Consider the following 27,881-nt stretch of genomic DNA (forward strand, 5'->3'; position numbering starts at 1 on the left):
TGAGGGAGTCATCCTCATCTCCACCAGACAAAGACATTTTTTGAACACCAGCCAGTGGGTCGATGTTGACCACGAGGCGACGATTAGGGGCGGAGTCACTTACGCAGCAAGACAGCGACTGGATCACGTGACGCGAATGACCCCTCCCGATGTTGTCATTACCCTCCTTATGCTCTCTAAGCATCCAATCTCGTCTGTCGCCCCAAACTTTCTGTGTCCTTCAGTTTACTGTGCTGTTGGAGACTGGTGGCGGACTTCCTACAGGAGGTAAGACACAAAAGAAGAGAGAATAGCAGCAAAACGAAGGTATGCCTGCAAGACGAAATGAGTCTAAAACACCTCTGCAAAGCAAATGACAGCCACTTTTATTTTTGAGACTGTCAGCTTGGATCTTTTATGTGCTGGCATAGTTTTTTTTTTCAAAATTATCCATTCAGCTCTAAGACTACCACTTTTAAAAAAAAATCTCTTTATTCCTAATGAAAGAATGAATCAAGAAGCAAAGAACAAAAGAAAAACCAGCTGGTCATGGCTTACAATGGATATCTAAATTAATAGTGTAACAAGTTTCAATATTGGTTTTCAAAAGCAAGTTGTTTCAGTTTTCTGAATAGCGTAATTAATAAACCTATTAAAAGACTTGCACGCACTCTCATAAAATTGTTATTTTCCCCCCTCAAAGTTATGAACTACAATCACATCATGACACGGATAGACACGTCCCCAAGCACACAAAAGTAGCAAGAAAACACACACACACACACACACACATCCTAACCCTGGCGCGCAAACGACTCCGATCATAAAAAGGCAATGATTTTCTTCTTGGCAAACATTTGTAAATACTTGAGAACTGCATTACCGGTAAATTTTATTTCATTTATCACGTAGTATCCATTAAAATAAAGATTTATGATTAATCTTATTATATTTATTTTAAAGTTTGCTTAAAATGTGAGCCTAAACTTTCGTTCAAAGCGTGCAAAAAAATCAAAACAAAAAATTATTAATTAAAAAATATAGAAGATATAGTATAAAAGCCAACGAACGCGGTGTAGAATACAACATACGCAGAGGAAACTTGAGGTAAGCAAGCATGCACCGCCCACTTTTTGATAGTTTATATCTATTAACCTACAAAACAAATAGTTTTTTTGTGAAACACCGTTTTAAATTGCATTTTGAAACCATTTACGTGGTGTGAATTTTAGGAAATATGGATTTTGTTTTCTGGCAGAAAAAGCAAATGAAAGATCATTACTGTATGCAACACAGAATTCACAAATAGGGAAGTAGGTCAACTGTTAAAAATAAACAAAAAGTTCTTTTACACAATTATACAGCCATAAAGTGTCAAACAAACATATATTTTATTAGACTACACATAAGAATTTAACGATTTGTGTATTTTTCAGATATCGGTAGATATCCGGTGATATAAACCTCACCTGTAAATTTGACCCACCAAACCGGGTGCGAATTGTCTACTTTGGTAGCGGATAATTATTTAACGGATCTGTTTTGGAGGCTGAAATTTACAGGCTGGTTTATATCGCCTATATCTACCGAAATCTGCAAAAACACTCGGGTTAGTCTTTAACAGATTATTTGGTCTTGCTTGCTGGAATATCTTAATAACATTTTCTTTGCAATGTGTTTGCTATGTTTTTGTTACAGAAAAAACAAGTGATTATTAGAAATAATGGGAATACTCTCTGTAATTACGGCTGAACGTTGCAAATAAGAACCATCGTCAGGACTGGAGCTGGACAGTTGCCTCAAGCTCTTATCACATCATCATATTTTACTTATGCGACTTTTTACTTTACTTTGTAAAAGAAAGTTTCTTGCTTATTTTCTTCTGTTTCACTAACCCCTTGAGCTTTAAATAATGTCCATCGTAATAAACTCAAGTAAATACTACAACGAATTTATCTCCACAAACTCTTCGATTGATAATACAAGTTACTACATCCGGTCGTTAATAGATACGGTATTTTCTGGAGTTTTCTTAACTCTAGAATGTCTTGGTCGGCATGGCAACCAATGTCATCAACTGCATGGTGTTCCGGCGCCAGGGACTTGGAGATCGCATGAACCTGTTTCTGTTCTCGCTAGCACTGGTTGACTGTTGTTACCTTATAAGCAAATTTGTAGCATTCCCTGTAGGTACCTTTATAAAGTTTTATGATTTTACACTTTATGAAGAGTACGACACCAGAATGACAGTGACTGTGACAGGAGTAAGGCGCGGATTTTCGATGACATCCTCTTGTATCAACATGGCGATTGCTGTAGATACCTGTGTCTGTGTCGTGTTTCCACATCGTGCTGCCAGCCTCGTGCCTACCAAGCTATGCTGCATCACTTGATAGTCTTATGTTTTATACTCATTCAGACCTTCTATTGTATACTTCCATTTTCCTACAGCGCTGCTAAAGTTAGAATAGGAAATACTTTTCGTTGGCAAATGGTTCCGTCTAAATTTCATCTAGAGAACAAATTATTTGTATATTTGATTAGAAACGTGATACTTGAAACAGTGCTGCCTGTCTTTATTTTAACGGTGTCGTCAGTGGCAACGATTATCACAGTAAAAACACTTCGGTCAGCAATAGAGTGGAGGGAAAATAGTAGTCACGTGAGGTGCAGCCTCCAAAGCCAGCAGGTGGCGCTGATCAAGATGCTTACAATCGTCATTTGTCTTTTTATCATCGCTACAACTCCGTTTGTTGGGTGGCAGCTGAGCTTGTGGTTTCTCATGCCACTCTTCGAGGACGTAAACAAGATAAATTATTATTTTACGGCCAATACTATCATCATTACTTTTTATCAGATCAACAGCTGCCTCAACTTTTTCATATTATCGCCGCTCTTCGCGGTTTCGTTGGAACCTGCACAGCTTCTTCAGGACCATGACATCGAGTATCAACAACACGTTATCGACAAACAGAGGACCACAAAGCGAGGTCAAGAAAATATTTCCCTATGCAAATTCTTCCAAATGGAAATTCAATCGGTTCTGTCATCATAATTGCATGTGATCAGTTCTCTTGACCAGGTATGCACCTCTATGCAATAGCAAGCTTGTGATACCAGAATTACTTACCTTTAATGATGAGTAGGTAAGAGCAAATAAAAAAAACCGGCTATATGTCTTCTGTAATAAAATCATCAGAACTGTATATGACTACTCATTTAAAAATAAATATACGAATTTATCATTACATTTCATTATTATTTAAAAAAAAACTCAATTTGCAGCAATCGTCGAATTGACGTTGTATTCTTTTAGTTAATTGTATTGAATATTGATAATAATATTATACGGTTAAAATTAGTACAACGAAGAGTTCGAAATGCTTACCTAAGTAACTCATTATTAGAAAAATGTAAAATGTGACTAAAGAAGAGACGGTAATCTGTCTTCCATGTTATATGTAATAAATTGTGTCACGTATTCGTGCTTAGAAAGTAAACGAATTTGAACCCATTCCCTATAAGTCGAGAAACAAAATAAAACGTTAACTGTATAAATCTTGCCCAGTATTTTTATTTTTGTCTGAGCACCAGCGAGATTCATCGACCATCATCTTCATCTTATACCTTGCTAGCTACTTAGTTTGATAATCAATTTGTGAACTTTTGGTCGGTCTTTTTGTTGAAAAATAGCTTAGTGTGAAGCTTAGCGTGGTCACACATTCGTGTCCATGCACTTTGTAAATTATGCATTTGAATATCCCTGTCTCAAATGTAAGAATTTTTTTCTAAAAAAGTCGAAATTCATTTTTTTGTAACGTCCGACCAACGGCAGATTTGTTGTTTGTGTTGTCCACCCTGATGAATTCCTTAGAAAGTATTTTTAGATGCATTAAAATTATGATCTTACATGAGAGTACTCTGGACCATCTAGCTCGCCATTAGTTTCTGGTAGCTTACTTATTTGTTGACTACCTGCTTCTTAGGTCCCCCAAGCAACTCTGTATCAAAGGTAGAATGGAGGACTAGAGTAGTGGAATTGCTTTAGTCTGCGAGGGTAGCTGTGGTGATGTATGAGAATCTGATTTACAGCTATCGTTCTAGAACAGACTGACCTACATTGAGAGTCGTAGTTAAACTCGAGAAGTAGGGCAGAGTGTAAGGTACAAGCTTTACTACAAAGATATTGTCGAAAATATATTTTTTACTATGTTCTGGCACATTGAGTGTTGAGTAAACATTGCTACGCCCAGCAGTCTTCTTGTTTTTGAAAAGAATATGTACAAAGTAAATCTTAGTGATTTTTGTTGTCAAATGGTAGGTTTGTACAAGGTGTGGAAATGTTGATGGGGGACTCAGTCGATCCTGTGTGTGTGTGTCATAACTGCCTGGAGTGTGTAGACAGTCATTAAATGATTCGGCCAACAAATTTCTTTTAACTAGGTGCAGTTCAGCATCACCACTCTCTTTTGTTTCCTAGGATATTTAATACTTATTAAAGGTAAACGATGCCAAGGACTGACAGATTAAGAGATCAAACTCAGCAATAGATCATTTCTTCTATCATAAATTTCAAAAACTGTTCGGGAGGCAAAGGTCTCGTCAACGACAATTCAGGTAATACATCAAAAAGGGTGAAGGTTCAAGGTCGCGGTCGCTGTCCAGATCTGGCCATAGTGACCATCACTAATGTGTAAAAATTAATCTTTCGTTTTTTGACGATAACAGCCCGAGGTCATGCGAGGATACAACTGACTTGTTTGACTTGTTGTGGAGACTACATTACCTTCAGCGGCCACCGTCTCTAAGATCATCAATGCTAAAAGCAAGAAAACCAACAACGAAAAATTGTGTAGTCTTATGCAATGGTACTCTTCACACCCGACTGGCGGGTACTTATTTAAAGAAATAAAGTTATGGTACCCAAAGATACCACATTGTCTATGACTATCGTACAACCTGATCAACCTGTATGAAAGACCTTTAGCTCGAAAGAAGTGATTTGATTAATTGTTTAAGTGTTTTATATATAGTTAAATCATTTTGTTTGTGGATTATTTTTCTTATATTATATGAACGTTTTAAATTCATATTTTGAATTCATAGCTGTCGAGCTGTATGTGAATACACACTCCCCACCTTTCACGTGGGTTTATTATTGGGCTTCCAGTATTACAACAGAAATTAATATGGAAGGAGTGATTGACGCCATGATTTCTTATAAAGAAGTTGTTATTCTTGACTGGGAGAGAAAATAATGTTCACTTTCAGAAAATCGTTCATTGTCGGTTGCAATAATTGAAACGTCTATATAGCTTAGATGATCAGTACACATGTGCCCTACAGGTATAATATCAATATTGTCTTATTGCTTTTATATCCTTTTAGTTTTTGTCGCAGCTATTTACATGCTGTGCCATAGAAACCGTTCTCTGAGACAGTTTTCTACATTGTTTAATATGTGTTTTTGAATTAATTTGAATTGATTCGTAAATACAAAAGTAGACGGACTGCTGAATAAATCGACAAGAAAATGGATTGTTAAGGATATTTTTATATTTAAATTGTTTTCTAAGAAATCTCTAGACACACTCATATTATGCCCGAAAACACACACACACACAAGCATGGAAAGACGCCTGAAAGAGTGAATATTAAAAAGCATTCATTAAAGAAAAGTCTATGAACTAGTCGGTGGCGAGGAATGGTATGAGAGGTAGACACAACTTATTCCACTGCAGTTGTCTATTATTATGTCACAGACTCGTTAAACTGTTCAGAATAATACTAAAACCGTGACTCACTGAGAAGGCTAGAGGTACTGAATGATAAATGCTTGAAGAAAAACTGACGTTTACTGGATATTTTTTTTACTTCTCAGTGCTCACCGGTGTGTTCACTGCACATTGCTCACAAGTCTTTTACGAGACACTGTTTCATTTTGCCTCATTTCTTACAACTATAAATGATGTAGATAATAATGTTTTAATTCGCACCTTATCAAAAAGCTATTAACAGGACCATGCTAATAAAATAGCGATGCTATTATAAATAATAGTTCTAAGAAGGGCGTGTCTCTCTGAAATAAAAGATAATGGATATACAATGCACCCTGGAGGTACAGATACACGCACAGTCACATCTTTGTACAACACACTTCCACACCATGAGAATTCAGCATCAAATGAAGTCACACACGCACACACGCACGCACACACATGCTTTCTCTCGCTCATTCTCATGTTCCCTACTTTGATCGACATCACACGCGGTTATTAATTTGAGGAGTAAATACCTCCGCTTATGTACATTCTTAAAATTTAGTTCCTATTATCGTCGTTGCATATTTTTTAAAAGCGTTTACAACTAATTTTCAAAAAAAGTATTTTTGAAGAACGTGATATTAATATTTTTGTTTTTTTCCTCTAAATGAACAATCATTTCTGGATTTAAAAAAATTGTAAATGGAGCATCTTAATAAGAGCCAGCGGAGACAAAAATAAACTTAAATGATAGATGGAAGCTGACAGTATTTGTAGTAAATTTTACACACAGTGAGTGGAGCCTTCCATTTGCAAATTATGAGGCTTTGTTAATGAAATTATCTAATCCTCACAGAATTTATTTCCAGGTATGTCAATACGACTGAAGGGTCCCGACTGAACTTTTGCCGGATGTGATGCCGTATAAAAACAGTCTTGCTTCGTCGAGGGTAGCATTGCAGGTCGAAGCTCAGAAGATAACATATAAATGTTTCGCAAAATATTTCTTACAGCCATCTGTTTTAGTCTGTTTACTTTTTAAAAAAAAAACTTTTCCTGCTTGTACGGAAACAGTTTCTAACGTCATCGTAAGCCTCACTACTGACTAAAAATGTCCAATATAACAAACTCAGGTACATATCGAAACGAGGTTGTTATGACAACCATGCCAGGTGGTCCATCGAGTCAAAGTATCCGGCTGCTGGTAGAAACTATACTTAACAGTGGTGTGGCATCTCTCCAGTGTGTGGTTGGTATACCCACCAACATCATCAGCTGCCTGGTGTTCAGGCGCCAGGGTCTACAGGATCGTATCAACCTGTGTCTGTTTTTTCTAGCACTGGTTGACTGTTCCTACTTTACCATCCTGTTCTTGATATATCCTGTAGCTTCTTTCATCCGTTTTTACGACATTTCACTTTTTAATGAGTATTATGCTAAAGTGACACTTTCTCTGACAGGTGTACAACGAGGGTTTGCACTGACATCAGGTTGCATCAACATGGCGATCGCCATAGACACGTGTGTTTGTGTCGTGTTTCCGCACCGTGCTGCCAGCATCATGCGCACCAAGACAATGGCGACACTTATAGTCACTTGTTTCCTGGTGATACAGGGTTGTTATGCTATATTTCCATTCTGTTATAGTTCTGTACAAGTACTAGAAGGAGACCGGCTGCAGTGGACATTTGTTTTCACTAAGTTTTACGAGGACAATTCAGTTTTCGTATATATACTTCAAGGCGTCACCATGGAGACAGTTGTACCGCTTGTTACTTTGATGATTGTATCACTGTCTACAATTTTGACAGTAAAAACCCTCAGGTCAGCCATGACTTGGCGAGAAAGTACGGGTCATGTCTCTAGCAAGGGTCATAACCGACAGGTGGCGCTGACCAAGATGCTGACCATCGTCGCCTCTGTCTTTATCGTCGTCATGGCGCCATGCGTCCTGCTGCAGGTCTGTTTTGGGTTTTTCTTGCACGACCTTGCCAGCTATAGTTTTTATGACAAGATTATGATTGCTGTGGCAACCGTTTATGTGTTTTCTCACGTCAGCGCCTGTTTGAATTTCTTTATCTACTGTTATCGCTCATCACGATTTCGTCACGAGCTGAACATGATGTTCGGACTTAATAGTAAAATTCCAGCGACAAGCAAAGAGAACATTACTATTACACAGAGTGTTACTGAGGTCGAACTTAAATAACTTTAAACTACACTAATGACTATGACTTAAAAGTAAATAATATAACATATAACATTCTTTATTATGGTTGTCCTAAAGAAAAACATCTGCAATACTATCGCAGTGATACGATGTAACAGAGACCTGTAGTCGTAGTCACACTTAAAGAAACTGGTACACCGTGTCAAGTTGACATTATTTTAAAGGCAGATATTGATCCCGCATGTTCTTCCCTAATATTTTGAAGGTACCTACTTCTGCTAAACATCTACTGTATGAAATGATTTTATTCCAGCCACATGGTCAGACTAGTTCCGTTCAAGTTATTTCATGCTTTTGTAACATACGAAAGTAAACTCCTGTATCATATATAATGTGAAACTTATTCGTCGACTTTACAACTACTACCACAACATTTACTCTGACTAATAGTAGTGGTAAGGTGGTAGTCGTTAGTAGTAGAGCAGTATTTTAAAAAAATCTTCTCAAAGCGCTTCATTTATTAAAACAATAAAACAAACTTTTTCAGCGTTAGCTACTCCTATAAAATTTAAGCTTAAGCATACCCACCCTACGCACACACAATGGGGGAGTAAAATAATTATTATGAACAAAAAGATATTTAGGAGACATTTATAAGTTGGCGTGTAGAACAATAAACTCTTCCCATACATCCTTATCTTAAATTATGGGACTCAGAAGGCTGCTGTCAGAAGGATTGTCTTGATAGAAAGTGTGAACCTCACCAAACTGTACAACACCCTTGCCTGGCATTACTATAGAGAGTTGGTAGTTCGGAGAGCTATGGTATACAGTTTATTTATTCTCCAAACTAGTCACATGACTGACACTCGACCTTACTACTACTACTACCTTATTAGTGACGAGCAGAAGTAATAAGCGTGGAATCTCATTCTATTGTTCTTGCCTATTGCGGGCGACAGTCAGCAGGTCCTGTACAGGTCGATGTCCAGTCTTTGACCTTCGTAAATCAGTTCTTCCTTTGATCACCGCGGCTAGTCACATGACCAGAGAAGACCAGCTTACGTCGCTTGACTGTAGAAAGTAGAGGTTCCTGGTGTCCTACGAGTGTAGCCATCTTGTTTTGTGCACGTACGTTTGTTCTATATCCAGAGAAGCTTCCTCAGGCACTTGCTCTCCAAAGCCTGGATTCTCCTTTCCTTCTCGGCGAGCAGAGTCCACGTGTCATATCCGTAGAGCAGGATCAACACTACCAGGGAGTTGTACAGCTTGTACTTGGTAGTGAGGCTTATCTTATTACTATGCCAAATTCTATCTAGCCTATCCTATTCCGCTGATGGTGTCGCGATCCTGATGCGGATATTTTGCATGGAGTTGTCATCCTTGGAAAGGGTGGCTCCCAAGTGTTTGCAGCTGCTGACTTCTTGGAACTGTACCCCGTTAATAAAGAGCTCGCCTTTGCCTCTGCCATTGATTGTAACTTTTCTCTTTCCAGTGCCGATCTTCTTTGGCACGACACCCTGTAGAAGGCTGTCTCTTAAGCATGCCACTCTCGTAGGACACCAGAAACCTCTACTCTTGATATCGAATTTTTGCATCGTTTGCCATAGACACTCGTTCCAGAATTTGTCAAATGTCATTTTAAAGTCAATAAAGTTGTGGTAGATATCTCACTGATGCTGAAGAAATGCTTCTCTATAAGAGTGCGACAGATGAAGATCTGCTTAACTGTGCTTCTACGTGGTCTGAAACCAGCCTCCTCTTCTGCTAGCAGGTCTTCTGCGATGGTTTTGATGATGTTCCCTTAGCATAGGGTGGCTGATAAGGATTATGATTCTGTAGTTGTGGCACAATAATAACACCGCACTACTACTGTCTTCCCTCGTTGAAGGTTTACTGCCTCACAATGTTTGCCCAAGGCAATGGCCGACTGCGGCGACTGCGAACAGCAGCGATGATTTGCTAATTGTTCTTAACAGACACTAGCTGGACGTTTGGCACAGAGAAGTCTTCCAGCCTCATGCCTCTTGTCGTCCTTCTCTCCTCGTCTGAGAGAAGCATCCTCTTGATTACACACCCTAATTTCTCTATACAACCCAGACCGCGAGTGCCAGCAGGTAGGGATATACGTTTAAACGGAACGGGCCCCACTTTCGCAAACCTGCTGCCTGCGAATCACACAGAGAGTGAAGTCTCTGTTGGAACAATCGAAAGACCTTGACTACCTCTATCCTACCCTATATACTACTAGACCATGTGAGCTGTTTGAACCAAATGTACCTTGCCCTGATGGTATCGGTCTTTGACTAAATGACGACATCCCACGCGCTATGCTCGAGATATCTATCATCTACTCACCGTCCTCCTGTCTGCGGTCAACCACCTCAAGCAATGCGATCTTCGACTGTGGCGACAACCGGTCTCGCTCCCCATCAGCTACCGGCGTCCAGTCGATGGCAATGAAAACATATACTATTGTCCGGTCTTTTGATTAATAGACGACAACTGCGGTTCCCCTTACGTAAGTTGCTGCGATTCCCAGACTCAGCTGATGCCAGGGGAGATAAACGACGCTGAATCATTTTAATCGTTTTGTCCCCCTGACAACCTGGTATCGCCGGTGTCCTTTAATTATCGACTATGTTGTTCTGGTCTTGAAACTGTCTAATTCATAACACTGTACTACTCCAGGTCTTAAAGGAAAACTGCGTGTGCTGTTCCATCGACTAAGAGTGCTAACCCGTTTTATATATATATATTATGAATAAAGATAGTTTCTACTTTTTCCATGTCTACATTACTATTTATTGGACTGAATCTGTTTTAACAACTTACAGCGTCATCAAAATAAGACATTTACCAAAGGACTTACAGTGTTCAAGCGGTCTATATTTAAAGAGTTACACATATCAAAGGGGTTAGAATTAAAAGACTATTTAATCATTGTATTTTGTAATCTTGTGCTCGTCTACACCCCCATTCTGCATTATACCATGTGAAAGCTCATCATAATTTCAGAAATAACTAATCAAATGCGGGTCCATTCGATAAGCAGTATTTTTCTTTCTTTCCATGATCTGGTCGATAAGAGTAAAACATAATTCCAACCTAATTTTTTTAAATGATAATAAATGCCTTTTATTGGAAGAAAATGGCACAGCACATGCAACTTTATATCGGTAGCTGGTTCTACACACGGTTCGGGAAAAAGATAAGCTGTGAATCCTTTTTTTTTCTAGTGTAACCATGATTTTCTTAAAATAGCAAATTAAAATTATTGAGGACAGGTACTTTTTCATTATTTAACGACTCATAAAATACTTTTGAGCATTTTAAATGTGTGGGAGATAAAAGAAACTGGCTATATTTATGTGTCCAATAGTAGAAACATGTTAGCAAAATTCTAATAAAGTAAGTAAATGCATTTTCTGTCTTCTTGTCTTCTATTGAAATCTTTTTTACACAAAATATTATATTGAAATATGCTTCTAATAAACTATAACTATAAGATGAAATTTAAAACATAAACTGTGCAGGTGCTACAAATATGAAATACACGCTCCTTTCATGTCCCAAAAATTTGTAAAAAAATAAAATTCCAAGAAAACCAACCACTTGTAATACAGTAGGGAAGAGCAACGATAAAAGAAAATTAAATTCTCACTGGTAGTCACATTTTCACTAGTCAGTGATCCTCAAGAAAGTACAAGTCCAACTAAGACAGGAATGTACGCCATCGTTAAGCTGTGGAGGACAACTTCCCGCACCTTACACCACGGGGACAAGATAAAGGTACTGAACATACGGGTACACTGTCTTTTATGTACATTTTATAGTCAGCTGTATGTCAACGGACGCTTTCAAACCTTCTTATCGAAAAAAAATTAATAACTTTGCCTGATTAGTGATCGGACAGCTGCTTGAATAATCGATTCCCTTGAAATGTCAAAGGCAACAGTGATTGGTCGGCGTGATAGGCACTTGGTGGATACGCTGCGTGTGGTGGTGGGTTGTGTGTGTGTGTGAGAGAGAGAGAGACGTACACTTAGTGGAGTACAATTCGGCATAAAGATTTTTGAAAGCCAGTTTTTTCTTATTGTATAGTCACCCTACCCAAGAACTAATGAATTCATTCCTTCTCGGAAGACAGAGAAATACAATACATTGTAAACGCTTTTGTATACCACAATCACAACACACTGGTGACACTTTGTTATAATATTTTTAATCCAGTTGTCACAATTACAGCGTGCGCTTAAAATAATATTGACATCACTAACTTTTTTTGTAATTTGACAATTTGTACTCCTTTGTTTCTCTTATGAAATGAATGCTGTAATTAAAATAAACCACAGTTCAATAACCGAATGAAACTGCTTCGGAGTTGTTTATTTGGTAGAAAAATGCTTCCACCTTGCAGTGATTTTGCACTATGGGAGGAGAGTGAGGGGGAAGTAAACCGGAGTACCCAGAAAAAAACCCAAATGCCCAGCTCTGTGAATAGATGTCACATACAGAGAGTGTCCCGAGATGAGAACTGAACCCTGAGGTTCTCACTGCAGTGGTGACAAGGAGCGTTTCAAAGACACATTTCCTACATCTGAAAATGAGTAAACCAAGACATTAATGTATAGAAATCTTTACGTATTATACATTGTGAATTATCAAAATTTTTAAATGCGTTTTGATGTTTCTACTAGGATCTACCTGTCGGTTGTTTCGGTGGTAATATAAAAAATAAATTTCTCAAAGTTTCTTTGATACCCTAGAGATTTTTTTCCTCTTCATGAGGCCATAACCTTGTCTGTCTGTCTGTCTGTCTGTCTGTCTGTCTGTCTGTCTGTCTGTCTGTCTGTCTGTCTGTCTGTCTGTCTGTCTGTCTGTCTGTCTGTCTGTCTAGCTGGTAGAGCTTCAGCACATTGGGGTGTCTGGACCCGTTACAAAATGGGGACAACTGAAGGTTTCGTCGACTGAAGGTCCCTTATAAACTCTGACCTTTTTATAGAGGCAAGCTAACATACAATATTGAACAAGTGATTCTGTAAACACATTCTTTAAATAGAGCAAATCGTTGTGCTTGAGTGGACAGGGGTTGGTTGGCGACAGTTCCAAAATAGAGGCTTCCTGTCTAATTTTTACTAATTATTTAGTGATATTCTATGACCTTACCAGGAATATTCAGGTAAAGTTTGAATAAAGGATGCTCCAAGGCAAGTTAAATGTTTTCAATGTTGTAAGAGTACTCGCAGCACTAGCCAAAGTCAAAACAGTCCTAATGACCAGCATCTGTGGTCATCGTCATCAGGGTTTCCATGTTTGTTATGGACTTCGCTTGCCTAGAGGTCAGGTTAGGAAACATGTTGTGCAGTTCCCTCCGAAATCGCGACGATCGGTAGAAGTAGATGAAGAAGTTGATAGAACCATTGACCTGACAAAGACTATAAATCACGGAACTGGCTATAAAAAACTGCTCGAGACTGCTTGGTTCTCCAGAATTGCTCAGATTAATCCATAAACTTACCTGGAAGAGGACCGATGGAAACTTGACAATAACAAAGACGAAAGCAATCATTGTGAGCATCTTTGTCAGTGCCACCTGTCGGTTTTGAAGGTTTGTACTGATATTACTTATATTTTCTCGCCACCTCATGCCAGCAGTAAGTACTTTTACTGTAACAATTGTTGCCGTTGTCACGACTGTGAAATTAATAAATGGTACCACTGTCTCAAGAAAGACATTCAGAAAGAAATATATAAATAATCTGTTTTCTTCCAAAAATGTGGTTCCGATATAGATGAGCTGAACACGATCTCCTATTGCGACTTTAGAAAAACCGTAGGAAAATGGAACTATTACAAAACAAGACTGTATAAACAAAAAACAAGTGACTATCAGTAACATCATAGTCTTTGTGCGCACGAGGCTGGCAGCGCGATGTGGAAGCACGACACAAACGCACGTGTCTACTGCGATCGCCATGTTGATGCAACCGGAAGTTAATGAACATCCACGCAAAACACCCATCAAAGATCCAGTAAGTGTTGACGTGTACGCTTCATACAGAAAAATATCGTGAAAACGGACAATAAAAGGTAAAGTAAATATCGTAAAATTGATTGCATTGTATAGACAGTCGACCATCGAGAGAGAAAATAAACACAGGTTCATGCGGTCTCGAAGACCCTGGCGCCGGAACACTAGACAGTTGATGATGTTTGTTGTTATTCCGATGAGACCTTCTAGGGTCCCCACACCTGCTAAGAACACAGCATCTACTATAGCTCGGGTATTCCAGTTGTTGAGGTATGTCATGGAGGTGCTATTGAGATAGTCATTGTTGATTTTACTTACGTTTGTCATATTAGACAGCAGGCTTAGTCATGAGGTAGAAGGTGTTAGCAACACATAGCCATTTATAACTCAGAAGTAAGACATTTTATTACCAGGCCATAAAGACGAGGGCTAACTTTAGATAACATATTCACCTTTTAGAGATAAAGCAACCATATTTATAGCTTAGTCTCGATCTTAAGACATAAATGATCATGTAGAATTCAATTGTTTCACTTATTAATCTTATTGCCGATGATTTGCATCGTTCGTTACTTATTAGGCACACAGAAAATAAGGTCTGTAGTTAAGCTTTTCATTCCAACTACTTTTTAAAAGATAAGGTTATGCAAAATGCATTTATCTGCTCGAATGCTGAAGGTCGCACGCTCTGTTGTGGGTGAACGACAAGGTCGAAGGTCACGTCCATCACTCGCTGTACTCTTCGTGGTCACTAGTCGCCGATTCTTTCTTCCGAAACCACCAGCAGACACCACTCACCACAATATTTTCACACACGACCATGATCACTTAGTTTTTTTTCTTCAGCAAGCATTGCGAACGTCCAGGTAAATAAAGTTTTTAAAATATAACACATCCTAGAACCCAAAACATTCTCTCGGCAAATATTGTTTTAACGATTGTCCTCCCGACTTACAGCAACAAAGTGGTTGTACTTGCAGCTGAGCTTTGAGACGAAACTGAAAAACTGAACGTGTACAATGCTGCAAAGTCTAAAAAATGTATATACCCACAACTTGTTTATAGCGTGTTACCTTCTTTTCTTCACAATCTGTTATTACAAAACAATTTTAGACTTTATGAGGGCGTTGCTTTTTTGGCCTTTTATCCACGAAACAGCAGTTATTTCTCATGCTTTTTAAATGAAATATTTTTAGTAAACAAACAAAAAGTTTGCACAAAACCAATGTATTCATGGAATTGGAGAAAACATTAACAAAATGTAAACAGTTTGTTAATAATCTTCAGGACAGAAAATAAAATACACTAAAAATACTGCCAATATTAATCTCCTCCACAGTATTTACACAATTATATTTCAAGACAGTAAACTTATTACCGTAAATCACGTCCGTTTTACGTAGGTGTTATATATTATTATATAAATGATGTATTCTATACTATTTAATAATTTATTCATTTTATGTTTTTTCAATACAAAAATAGAAAGTTTTTTTTTAAACAAGTATGCATTCGTCTGTGTGACTTGCGTGTTTTATCTTTTTATTCTAGAATATTGTTTTCTGGTTTAAACTTTTTGTGAAAAAAATGTGCTTGAGAGTACATAATTGTATATATTTGTACAAAGGTGCATGAAGGTGTGCTGTATTTACAAAACACTTTTCTATTGCGTCTTGCAGCCGGATGTCGCTCTCAATGGGCATTCCCTGAGGGGAAATATTGGGAAGTCTATTAAAAAAAGATGTTGAAGGTCTCTACAAACAGGTAAGTGTAAGAGTAGTGTTTAAAGTCTGTCAGGTCAGGGTGTGCAGCGATTGGAAGGCAGCCAGAGACCAGGATAAGAAAGAGAAAGGACAATAAAAGGTTGTCGTATGAGTGTCCCGCATGAGCAGACGAACGCCACCGATGTGATCATAGAGATTCGAGTTGAACATTTTTGAAATAAAGAAATAACAGACTGAGACAATTTGATCTGTATTTATGCTGCATTGTTACAGTGAAGTAAATGTTAAAGCGGTTATTTTTTCGCAGAAGCTGTGGGCGACACACCTGTAGAAAGTAGTGCCTACCTCACCAAAGGTCAGTGAAATGTAGAAGCATTTTACAGCAAGATAATCAACTTCAGTATCAAACACCTGAAATTAATGCATTATCTGTGTCTGCAAAAATAAAAAGACTCTTCATCCTTGGTTAGTTATAAAATGAAATAGCCATCGTTGTCTTATTATTCGCCAAGTACTCATTACAAACACCTCAGGTGGTAAGTTCTTTCATCTTGCCACTCGTGTGTTGTATGTCTTTTTCATGTGTTGGAAGTTATTTGTAACAGATGATGATGTTCACTGCTTCTATCCCACTGTTGTTAATCTGGGGCTTCGTGGTGAGGATTAGTTAATTTTCATCCAGGTTTTGACTGATCTGATTTTATATTTTGTTTTCATTGCCCTCCAACTAGTCTCTTCACATTTTACACTTTGTGGTGCTTAACTCTTATGTTAGAATCATGAAGACTGGAACTCTGCCTTATCGCTTTGTTATATTTAGCAAACTCAAACTGAAAAAAAAAATTCGTGAATTTTGTTGCTTACATTGTAGGTCAATGTTTATTTCTTGTAGTTGCCATTAAGAACTAGAAAATTTGTGATTTTCAATGGGCATCGTGCAGTGACTCTAATCCTGTTAGTAGTATAGGCATGTTGTTTTCACCCCCTATTTGGGGAGCCGGAAGGGGAGCCGTGACGTCACAGCCGCCGGAAGTTGCACGGGGGTGGCCATCTTGCCGGAAGTCGCATGGAGACGGCCATTTTGATGAGGTCATATCCGTGGCGGCCATCTTGTCGGCCCATCTTGCCGGAAGTCCCTGTGGGTGCGGCATCTTGATGAGGTCATATCCGTGGCGGCCAATCTTGTCGGCCATCTTGCCGGAAGTGGCATGGAGGTGGCCATCTTGGTGATGTCATATCCGTGGCGGTCATTTTGTCATACCCGAGTGATTGTGTGTTTTTGTTATTTGTGGAAAATGTATTGAAAGAGCCATTTCGTCAAAGCTTAGAAAAGTATAAACTTTAATAAACTTTGTCCACCAGTCGCCACGAGGAGGCAGGGCTTTTGTTTGACTGGCAAAAATGTGTTTTGACGCACAAAGACAAGAAAAACTTTTATCACATGTTTTTGAAGATACCGCAGTCCTAAAACGGGAGCAAGCAGTCTCAAATGTCTAACGGCACGGTAAGTCACCCATCGTCAAGGACCTTTCGCTTGATGTACAGATAGGACATGGCGTTGCGGTGTTGTTGGTAGGTAAACATAGATTTACCATCTGTTTTAAAACCGGTGTTGCATCCACCGCTGCTTGCTTGTGTCGTAAAACCGTTTGAAATGGCTGTGGTCAAGTGGATTTTGGTGTTTGTTTTAGACCCTTGGTGCTTAGTTTTTGCGAGTCACCGAAACAAATGTAAGTTTGCTGCAGAGAGCCACGATCGCCATCGCCTGTGTATCTGTTTTAAACAAGCCCGGCGTGCGTTTGTCGTCACGAGCGCGTTGGAGACAGGCAGGACAGCAGAGGGGTCCCAGGGTTTTGTGGTTTGTTTTGCTGTGCACAAAGTCTTGGTGATGTTGGTCGCATGCTTGTCCCGGGAACCATTGTGGTGTATTCTTGAAAAAAACCGTTTGTTGCAATTCGGGACGGACGGCATCTTCGAAGCGAGGTGAAGCCAAAGCCATGTACAGCGAATCGTTCCATCTCGCACAGCTGAAAGTTGCTGCGGTCTACGTACTTGTCCACGCAGTCGTAGTAAAACTGAAGCATTCTCAGTTTGGCGTACTGGTAGACGAAATAGCCAATTTGTAAGGGGAAGGCCCAGTTGATGTTCTTTTTGGCCATTCTCTACTCGTACAAAGTCTTCCGTCAGTTCCGTCAGCTTTTGAAAGCGACTGTCGTTTATCAGTTTTTCACAGTCAGAGTCACCGACGTAGTAATGTCGCAGTGCCTGGCGATGTTGGTGAGCGTCTTGCCGTAAGCACTGTGCCTAAGCAGTTTGAACGTTTCGCTCAAAATGTTTTTGGACGGATCGCTGTCTCCTTGGCGTCGCGCGCTGGTGACCATGTCGCCAAAAGCCTTAAAGCAAGGTTTGGGCTGGTATTCTATCACCAGGTAAACGGCAGTGACTATGAGTCATTTTCAAGATACCATTTTAACAAAGGAGTCGCTAGTAAAACTTTGTTTCCGACATAGCTGCCTGATGAGCGTTTTTGTGGAACCGTCAACAGTTTATATTTTTCCGCGTACGCTCGCATGAAAGGACAATGTCGGAGCGCGTGACATGAATGTTTTTGAAGATGGGCGTCATCTTCGCTAAACCGCTGCGCAACGCCTCGGGGACGTTGAAGGTCGCACTGCACCAGGCAAACAGCGTTTCGTCTTTTCACGGCGGTCTAAAATGTCGTTTTCGGTGGATATCGTTTGGAGACTGTAGGAGGGGAGCTTTTACAGCGTATAACGGTGGAGATTTGGGGGTTGGTCTTTTTTCTTTTTTCCCATTCGCACTCCCACATTTCCTGCACCGCAACACGACTGACGTACTGTTTTTGTAAGTACTTCGCGTGATCTCGCGCGTTTTTTCCCGCAACTCGACGAGTGGCTTTTGTTAAACGGGTTTGATGACGCGACGGTGCTTGTCGCGCGTGAGGGAGCAGTTTTCGTGTCCGTGAAAAAGACAGCCGTGAAACTGATAGACGGTCTGCGTTTCGAATGCCACCATCGACGCGAATTCGCCTTTTCCTAACTGTTTTTCTTTTGAATTAAATTTATGCCGAATGTGAAATGTTTTACAAAACATGACCACTCTAACCAACTCGCGACACTTTTGACCGTATACGTCTCTTTTTCCCCTTTGAAATTATTCTCTTTTTTACGGATGATCGGGTGTTCCGTTGGCATGTTTTGGCATAAGCCCAGAGATACAAGGCGTTTGCATCGAAGCCCTCTATGCTTTTGTACGGGTTTGCTGAGGTTGTTGCGAATTAAACGTGTGAGATTTTGTCGTGATGGGGTGAAAAATGATGGAGGGACCGCTGTGATGTTTCTGCGAAGCAGCGAGTGGATGTACTTTTTGTTTTGTATCGAAAAGAGAAAAGTAGAACGTCGGAAGCAGAGTTTTTGAAGAGATAGCGCAGTTGTGATGCCGGGAAGCCGAAATAGCGTCTTTCACCGATGTCTACACCGAGAGTTAGCGTAGAACGTGATCTGGTTGTCGAGCGCTTGCAGAAAGGCACGACGTCGAGGTTTGTTGTACCACATCAGAAAATCTCGCATCGACGTCATGTTGCGAGTCTCCCAAACCTGTTGACAGTAGGCGTATTGCTCGTCTGTGATGTTTGCTCTGTTTGAGGGTCGGAATAAAACGCGGCGTGGGGAGGGAGTTGCTGTTCTTGTAGTGTGTCGAGAGAGGTGACGTATTCGTAGGGAAGAAACCTTTTTGCTCTGTGACGTTTTGTAGGCAGCCAAAGTACTTTTGCGTACTAAATCCCGGCGCGAGAAAATTGACGACGTCTAGAAATTTCAGCTTTTGGGTGCAAATGCACAAAAATGCGTTGTGACGCTTCACCACAAACTTAAATGGGTTTTTTGTCTCGTCAACATCGTCAATCGTCTGTTTCTTTTCGCAAAAGGACAAACGGCGAACGAGTAGGGTTTGATGACGTTGATATCATATTTTCCCGAGTTTAAACCCTATGACGGTAGTTTTGACGCAAGTAGTCGTCGAATCGGGCTTTGAGGGCGGCGGTGGAATTGAATACTGTCAGGGAGTTGTTTTGTTGTTGTTCGACAGCATCTAGCTCTGTAAGCACGTACTAAATTGCGTCGCATAATAAAAGATAAGAACGGTCCGAAATTTTTTCTAGGTGATCGACCATTGCGATCGATCAAGTGTGAGAGTCGCCGTCGCTGACGAAACAAACCGGCGATTCAAAATCTGGAATCGTTACTGGCTAACGACACCGACAGGGGAACGTGTTGTGCTTGTGTACCGCGTGTTGTTGCTGTGGGGTTGGGAGGCTAGAGCGATCAAAAATAACTTCAAATCAAAGGTGGCCCTATAGCGGAAAACAAAACGACGTGTCGACCGAAAACCCGTGCGATTGGTAAACTTTCCAGGACGGAGGGTGTACCCTGATAGACCCGCCTTGATACGTCCTCTTTTACCATTATCACCCTTCGACATTCTTTCGTGTCGCTTCATTTCCAATTTTTTTTCCAAAGTTTTTCCGCACTTGGGACATTGAAACGCATGCGTGAGCTTGTCGATGTCGATGATGTGCATGAAATGTTGCTTGTAATGTAAAGACGGAGAATGTCTGATACTTGTACGCGTCCGCGTGGAGGGGACGAAAACGGGAGAGACTGAACTCTCATCAAACTGAAAAAACATCGATATTTACTTTAAATTTATCTTCTTAAACTCGCAGATTCTAGCAGGGTCACTCTGAAAGTAGAAAAAAGCAGACGCGGACCATTGTTGAACAGTTCTCGCGCAGGGATCTGTAACGAATGTACGTTGGCGCCACGGTGTAATGCGAGGGCTTCTAAAAAAAAAAAGATTGTCACGCTACGGGCCTTCCGTCTGTTGTGTTCGTTTGCTGTTTGAAGTGTATGCAGGCTTTTTGTTATTTTTGTATGTATCTCGGTAAAGCATCATCTGTACAACAACCGATAGGAAAGTCGGCGATGGGGTTGACATAATAAAGGAGGTGGACATGATGGCCTCCTTGTCACCGCCTACTGTCGGGACGTTTTTTTGGCGTGCTCCAACGCGTCGTGGTTGAATTGATTTACAAAGTCCAAAAAATCTGTTTTGTTAGAAATCAGACGGGGACTTTTTAGTGCTCTGTGGTTGTTGGCAGAGCATGAAAAAACGATAACTCATTTGAAGTTTTATTTTTTAGCAAAAAGAGTGGGAAAAATTAATTTAAAACGCTTCTTTTGAGAATCAAAAAGTTCACGAGACGTTGTGTCTCCATAGGGGAGTGGCATTGGGAGCCCTAAAAAACGTAAACACCGACTGATGTTTCCCGTACCGTTTATGTGTTTGACTGCGCTCCGAGTTTTGCGATATACTTCTTCGACATCAGGTGGTAAATGTGATAAAAGCTCATCTCTCTCTAACCGACCTGCGCCTGGTTTGTTTTTTTGCTTTTTAGGTGGTGGAGGCGGAGGAGGAGGAGCCATCAAAGTAGCCGAAGGTGCACTGGTTTGGAGTGGCAGATGATCCTTTTGCACATGGCGGCCAAGAGTTCTTTGCGTGAAAAGGTTGAAAAACACAAAGAACAAGGAAAAGCTTTTAACCTTTTCGTGTATCGCTTTTGACATGACGATTAGGTTCTTGACCGCCGTAAATTTTAAATCGCACATACGGCAAATCTGAAAACAAAACAAACAAAAAATCGTCAATGCATACTCATTAAAAAAAAAAAATATTTAGAAAAAAAAAAAACACTTAGTCGTTAACTTACGATTTCCATGGTTGCTGAGAGAGAGAGAGAGCGTGTTAAATAAACGTGCTTTGCTTCTCGAATGAATGAACCGAGATAGTCAAGGACGAAAAAGGGATGCTGAAGGCGCGCTGATTGGTGGTTCGCCAAAAGCAGCTTTATTCGTTGTGATTGACGTGGTAAAAGCCTGAATGAAGATTTGAGTGCCGGAGGGACATCATACAGCTCATCACAGTTGATCTTAGTGACAGTAATTAACGTGTCATCTGGGTAGTAAACGTCACTGACCTACATTAATTTTTACAGAGGTGAACGACCGCTAGTGCCAGCATGGTTAACCATTGCCCACCACCCTCACCACTCCTCGTTTTACACCTGCATCAAGTGAGTTGTGAGGACGATTTAGTTTAGAGCAGTGGTCTTGCTTAATCATAGTTGCAAATATCTGCTTATATGACCACCATTTTTTATTAAGCTCATGCTCAAACCAACAACTAGTTAAAAAAATGGTGGTCATATAAGCAGATATTTGCAACTATGATAAGCAAGAACACTGCTCTAAACTAAAATCGTCCTCACAACCACTTGTGCAGTGTGTAAAACGAGGTGTGGTGAGGTGGTGGGGAATGGTACCATGCTGGCACTAGCGGTCGTTCACCTCTGTAAAATTAATGTAGGTCAGTGACGTTTACTGACCCAGAAACGTTAATTACTGCCTAAGATCAACTGTGGGATGAGCTGTTATGATTGTCCCCTCCGGCACTCATCTGTCATCAGCTTTACCACGTCAATCACACGCATATAAAGCTGCTTTGGCGTAACCACCAATCAGCGCGCCTTCAGCATCCTTTTCGTCCCTTGGACTATCTCGGTCATTCATTCGAGAAGCAAAGCACGTTATTTAACAACGCTCTCTCTCTCTCTCAGCAACCATGGAAATCGTAAGTAACGACTAAGTGTTTTTTTTTTCTAATATTTTTTTTTTTAAATGAGTATGCATGACGGATTTTTGTTTTGTTTGTTTTCAGATTTTGCCGTATGTGCGATTTAAAATTTACGGCGGTCAAGAACCTAAATCGTCATGTCAAAGCGATACACGAAAAGTAAAAGCTTCCTTGTCTTTGTGTTTTCAAACCTTTTCACGCAAAGAACATCTGGCCGCCATGTGCAAAAGGATCATCTGCCTCAACCAGTGGCACTTCGCTACTTTGATGGCTCCTCCTCCCGCCTCCACCACCTAAAAAGCAAAAACCCAGCGCAGGGTCGGTTAGAAGAAGATGAGCTTTATCACATTACCACCTGATGTCGAAGAAGTATATCGCAAAAAATGGAGCGCAGTCAAAACACATAAACGGTACGGGAAACATCAGTCGGTGTTTACGTTTTTGGCTCCCAATGCCACTCCCCTAGGAGACAACGTCTCGTGAACTTTTGATTCTCAAAAAAGCGTTTTAAAATTAATTTTCCCACTCCTTTTGCTAAAAATAAAACTTCAAATGAGTTATCGTTTTTCATGCCTCTGCCAACAACCACAGAGCACTAAAAAGTCCCCGTCTGATTCTAACAAACAAGATTTTTGGACTTGTAAATCAAATTCAAGACCACGACGCGTTGGAGCACGCCCAAAACGAACGTCCCGACAGTAAGGTGGCGGGAGCCATCATGTCCACCTCTTTTATGTCAACCCCATCGCCGACTTTCTATCGGTTGTTGTACAGATATGCTTACCGAATACATACAAAATAACAAAAGCCTGCATACAACTTCAAACAGACGAACACAACAGACAGGCGTACCGTGACAATCTTTGTTTTTTTAGAGCCCTCGCATTACACCGTGGGCCAACGTACATTCTTACAGATCCTGCGCGAGAACTGTTCAACCAATGGTCCGCGTCTGCTTCTTTTTCTGACTTTCCAGGAGTGACCCTGCTAGATCTGCCGAGTTTAGAAGATAAATTTAAAAATATCGATGTTTTCAGTTTGATGAGAGTCAGTCTCCTCCCGTTCTCGTCCCCCAGCGAGCGCGTACAAGTATACAGACTTCTCCGTTTTTAACATTACAAGCAACATTCATGCACATCATCGACATCGACAAGCTCACGCATGCGTTTTCAATGTCCCAATGCGGAAAACTTTGGAAAAAAATTGGATGATGGAGCGACACGAAAAGAAATGTCAGGGTGATAAGGTAAAAGAGACGTATCAAGGCGGGTCTATCAGGGTAACCCTCCGTCCGGAAAGTTACAATCGCACGGGTTTTCGGTCGACACGTCGTTGTTTTTCCGTATAGGGCACCTTTGATTTTGAAGTTTATTTTTGATCGCTCTAGCCTTCCCCAACCCCACAAGCACAACACGCGGTACACAGCACAACACGTTCCCCTGTCGGTGTCGGTAGCCAGTAACGTTCCAGATTTTGAATCGCCGTTTGTTTCGTCAGCGACGGCGACTCTCAACACTTGATCGATCGCATGGTCGATCACCTAGAAAAAATTTCGGACCGTTCTTATCTTTTATTATGCGAGCGATTTAGTGACGTGCTTACAGAGCTAGATGCTGTCGAACAACACAAAAACAACTCCCCTGACAGTATTCAAAATTCCCACCGCCGCTCAAAGCCCATTCGACGACTACTTGCGTCAACTACCGGTCATAGGGTTTAACTCGGGAAAATATGATATCAACGTCATCAAACCTACCTCGTTCGCCGTTTGTCCTTTGCGAAAAAGAACAGACGATGAGTATGTTGACGAGACAAAAACCCATTTAAGTTTGTGGTGAAGCGTCACAACGCATTTTTGTGCATTGCACCAAAAGCTGAATTTCTAGACGTCGTCAATTTTTCGCGCCGGATTTAGTTACGCAAAGTACTTGGCTGCCTACAACGTCACAGAGCAAAAAGGTTTCTTCCCCTACGAATACGTTCACCTCTCTCGACACACTACAAGAACAGCAACTCCCTCCCACGCCGCGTTTTATTCGACCCTCAAACAGAGCAACATCACAGACGAGCAATACGCTACTGTCAACAGGTCTGGAGACTCGCAACATGACGTCGATGCGAGATTTTCTGATTGTGGTACAACAACTCGACGTTGTGCCTTTTCTGCAAGCGCTCGACAACCAGATCACGTTCTACGCTACTCTCGGTTAGACATGGTGAAAGACGCTATTTCGGCTCCCGGCATCACACTGCGCTATCTCTTCAAAACTCTGCTTCCGACGTCTACTTTTCTCTTTTCGATGACAAAACAAAAGACATCACTCCGCTGCTTCGCGACAACATCACAGGGTCCCTCCATCATTTGTTCACCGCCATCACGAAAAATCTCACACGTTTATTCGCAACAACCTCAGCAACCGTACAAAGCATAGAGGGCTTCGATGCAAACGCCTTGTATCTCTGGGCCTTATGCCAAAACATGCCAACGGAACACCCGATCATCCGTAAAAAAGAGAATAATTTCAAAGGAAAAAAGAGACGTATACGGTCAAAAGTGTCGCGAGTGGTTTAGAGTGGTCATGTTTTGTAAAACATTCACATTCGGCATAAATTTAATTCAAAAGAAAACAGTTAGAAAAAGGCGAATTCGCGTCGATGGGTGGCATTCGGAAACGCAGACCGTCTTATCAGTTTCACGCTGTCTTTTTCACGGACACGAAAAACTGCTCCCTCACGCGCGGTGCGCGTCATCACCCGTTTAACAAAAGCCACTCGTCGAGTTGCGGGAAAAAACGGCGAGATCACCGTACTTACAAAACGTCGTCGGTGTTGCGGTGGCAGGAAATGTGGAGTGCGAATGGGAAAAAAGAAAAAAGACCAACCCCCAAATCTCCCCACCGTTATACGCTGTAAAAAGCTCCCCTCCTACAGTTCCAAACATATCCCACGAAAACGACATTTTAGCCGCCGTGAAAGACGAAACGCTGTTTGGCCTGGTGCAGTGCGACCTTCACGTCCCGAGGCGTTGCGCGAGCGGTTTAGCGAGATGACGCCCATCTTCAAAAACATTCATGTCACGCGCTCGACATTGGTCCTTTCATCGAGCGTACGCGGAAAAATATAAACTGTTGACCGGTTCCACAAAAACGCTCATCGGCAGCTATGTCGGAAACAAAGTTTACTAGCGACTCCTTTGTTAAAATGGTATCTTGAAAATGGACTCATAGTCACTGCCGTTTACCTGGTGATAGAATACCAGCCCAAACCTTGCTTTAAGGCTTTTGGCGACATGGTCACCACGGCGCGACGCAAGGAGACAAGCGATCCGTCCAAAAACATTTTGAGCGAAACGTTCAAACTGTTAGGCAACAGTGCTTACGGCAAGACGCTCACCAACATCGCCAGGCACTGCGACATTTACTACGTCGGTGATCTGACTGTGAAAAACTGATAAACGACAGTCGCTTTCAAAAGCTGACGGAACTGACGGAAGACTTGTACGAGTAGAGATGGCCAAAAAAGAACATCAACTGGGCCTCCCTTACAAATTGGCTATTTCGTCTACCAGTACGCCAAACTGAGAATGCTTCATTTTACTACGACTGCGTGGACAGTACGTAGACCGCAGCAACTTTCAGCTGCGAGAATGGACACGGATTCGCTGTACATGGCTTTGGCTTCACCTCGCTTCGAAGATGCCGTCCGTCCCGAATTGCAACAACGGTTTTTTCAAGAATACACACAATGGTTCCGGGACAAGCATGCGACAACATCACCAAGACTTTGTGCACAGCAAAACAACCACAAACCCTGGGACCCTCTGCTGTCCTGCCTGTCTCCAACGCGCTCGTGACGACAAACGCACGCCCGGCTTGTTTAAAACAGAGTACACAGGCGATGGCATCGTGGCTCTCTGCAGCAAAACTTACATTTGTTTCGGTGACTCGCAAAAACTAAGCACCAAGGTCTAAACAAACACCAAAATCAACTTGACCACAGCCATTTCAACAGGTTTTACAGACACAGCAAGCAGCGGTGGATGCAACACGTTTTAAAACAGATGGTAAATCTATGTTTACTACCAACAACACGCAACGCCTTGTCCTATCTGTACATCAAGCGAAAGGTCCTGACGATGGGGTGACTACCGTGCCGTTAGACATTTGAGACTGCTGCTCCCGTTTAGACTGCGTATCTTCAAAACTGTGATAAAAGTTTTCTTGTTCTTTGTGCGTCAAACACATTTTTGCCAGTCAAACAAAAGCCCTGCCTCCTCGTGGCGACTGGTGGACAAAGTTTATTAAAGTTTATACTTTTCTAAGCTTTGACGAAATGGGCTCTTCAATACATTTTCACAAATACAAAAACAACAATCACTCGGTATGACAAAATGACCGCCACGGATATGACATCACCAAGATGGCCACCTCCATGCCACTTCCGGCAAGATGGCCGACAAGATGGCCGCCACGGATATGACCTCATCAAGATGGCCGCACCCACAGGGACTTCCGGCAAGATGGCCGACAAGATGGCCATAACGGATATGACCTCATCAAAATGGCCGTCTCCATGCGACTTCCGGCAAGATGGCCACCCCCGTGCAACTTCCGGCGGCTGTGACGTCACGGCTCCCCTTCCGGCTCCCCAAATAGGGGGTGAAAACAACATGCCTATACTACTCCTGTTGTTGCAGTGCTGCGTTTCACAAGATTTCTGAAATACTTGATTTGCATGTATTTTCTTCTAATGAAACCCTTAAAACCAATTAATTATATTCGGTTGAATATACCCACGCACATAATTGCGCTGAAACAAATGTTACTAAGTTTCGTTTTATCATTTTCCAAACAAAAGAATTGTCCTCCACGTTACATGGTCTTGTAGTTAAAACGAGTTAGAAGGACATTCATCACAAGCATTTTTTTTATTTTCTAATGGTATCCACAAATTAAGCATGTCGCGTACCACCCCCAGCGTTCATGGAGCACACTCAAGGCCACTCACACAGCAGGCCACACACGCTCAGTCACTCAGCCGGAAGCAGGATGCGACTTACTTCTCGAACCCGTGCCAGCGAAGACCAAGACAAAGACGGAAAGAACGACACAAATACGAAGTTTAAACAAAAAATATATATATATTACCCAAACACCAAATACCGTAGTAAAACCAAAAAAACAAAAACAAAAAACAAAAAAAAAAAAAATACCGATGCGAGTACTCGCAAAAAAAAGAAACCCAAACAAACAAAAAAAAAAAAAAAAAAAAAAAACAACGAAAAACGAACAAACCAAACCAACAACCAGGTACTGCACCCCCGCAAAGAAATAAAAAACAAAGCGCAAACGCGCACAAATTGTAACACAGCAGTAAAAAAAAACCGCGCACCGCAGCCCAGTACAGTCAGTTAAACGTAGTTTCCCCTGAGTCTTTAATTCTTAACACAGAACAGGGGCTTGAGGCGCTTAGTACACAGTCTCAGGAGCTGTTCACAGTAC

The sequence above is a fragment of the Pomacea canaliculata genome, linkage group LG6 (assembly GCF_003073045.1).
Source record: "Pomacea canaliculata isolate SZHN2017 linkage group LG6, ASM307304v1, whole genome shotgun sequence".
NCBI lineage: Eukaryota > Metazoa > Mollusca > Gastropoda > Architaenioglossa > Ampullariidae > Pomacea > Pomacea canaliculata.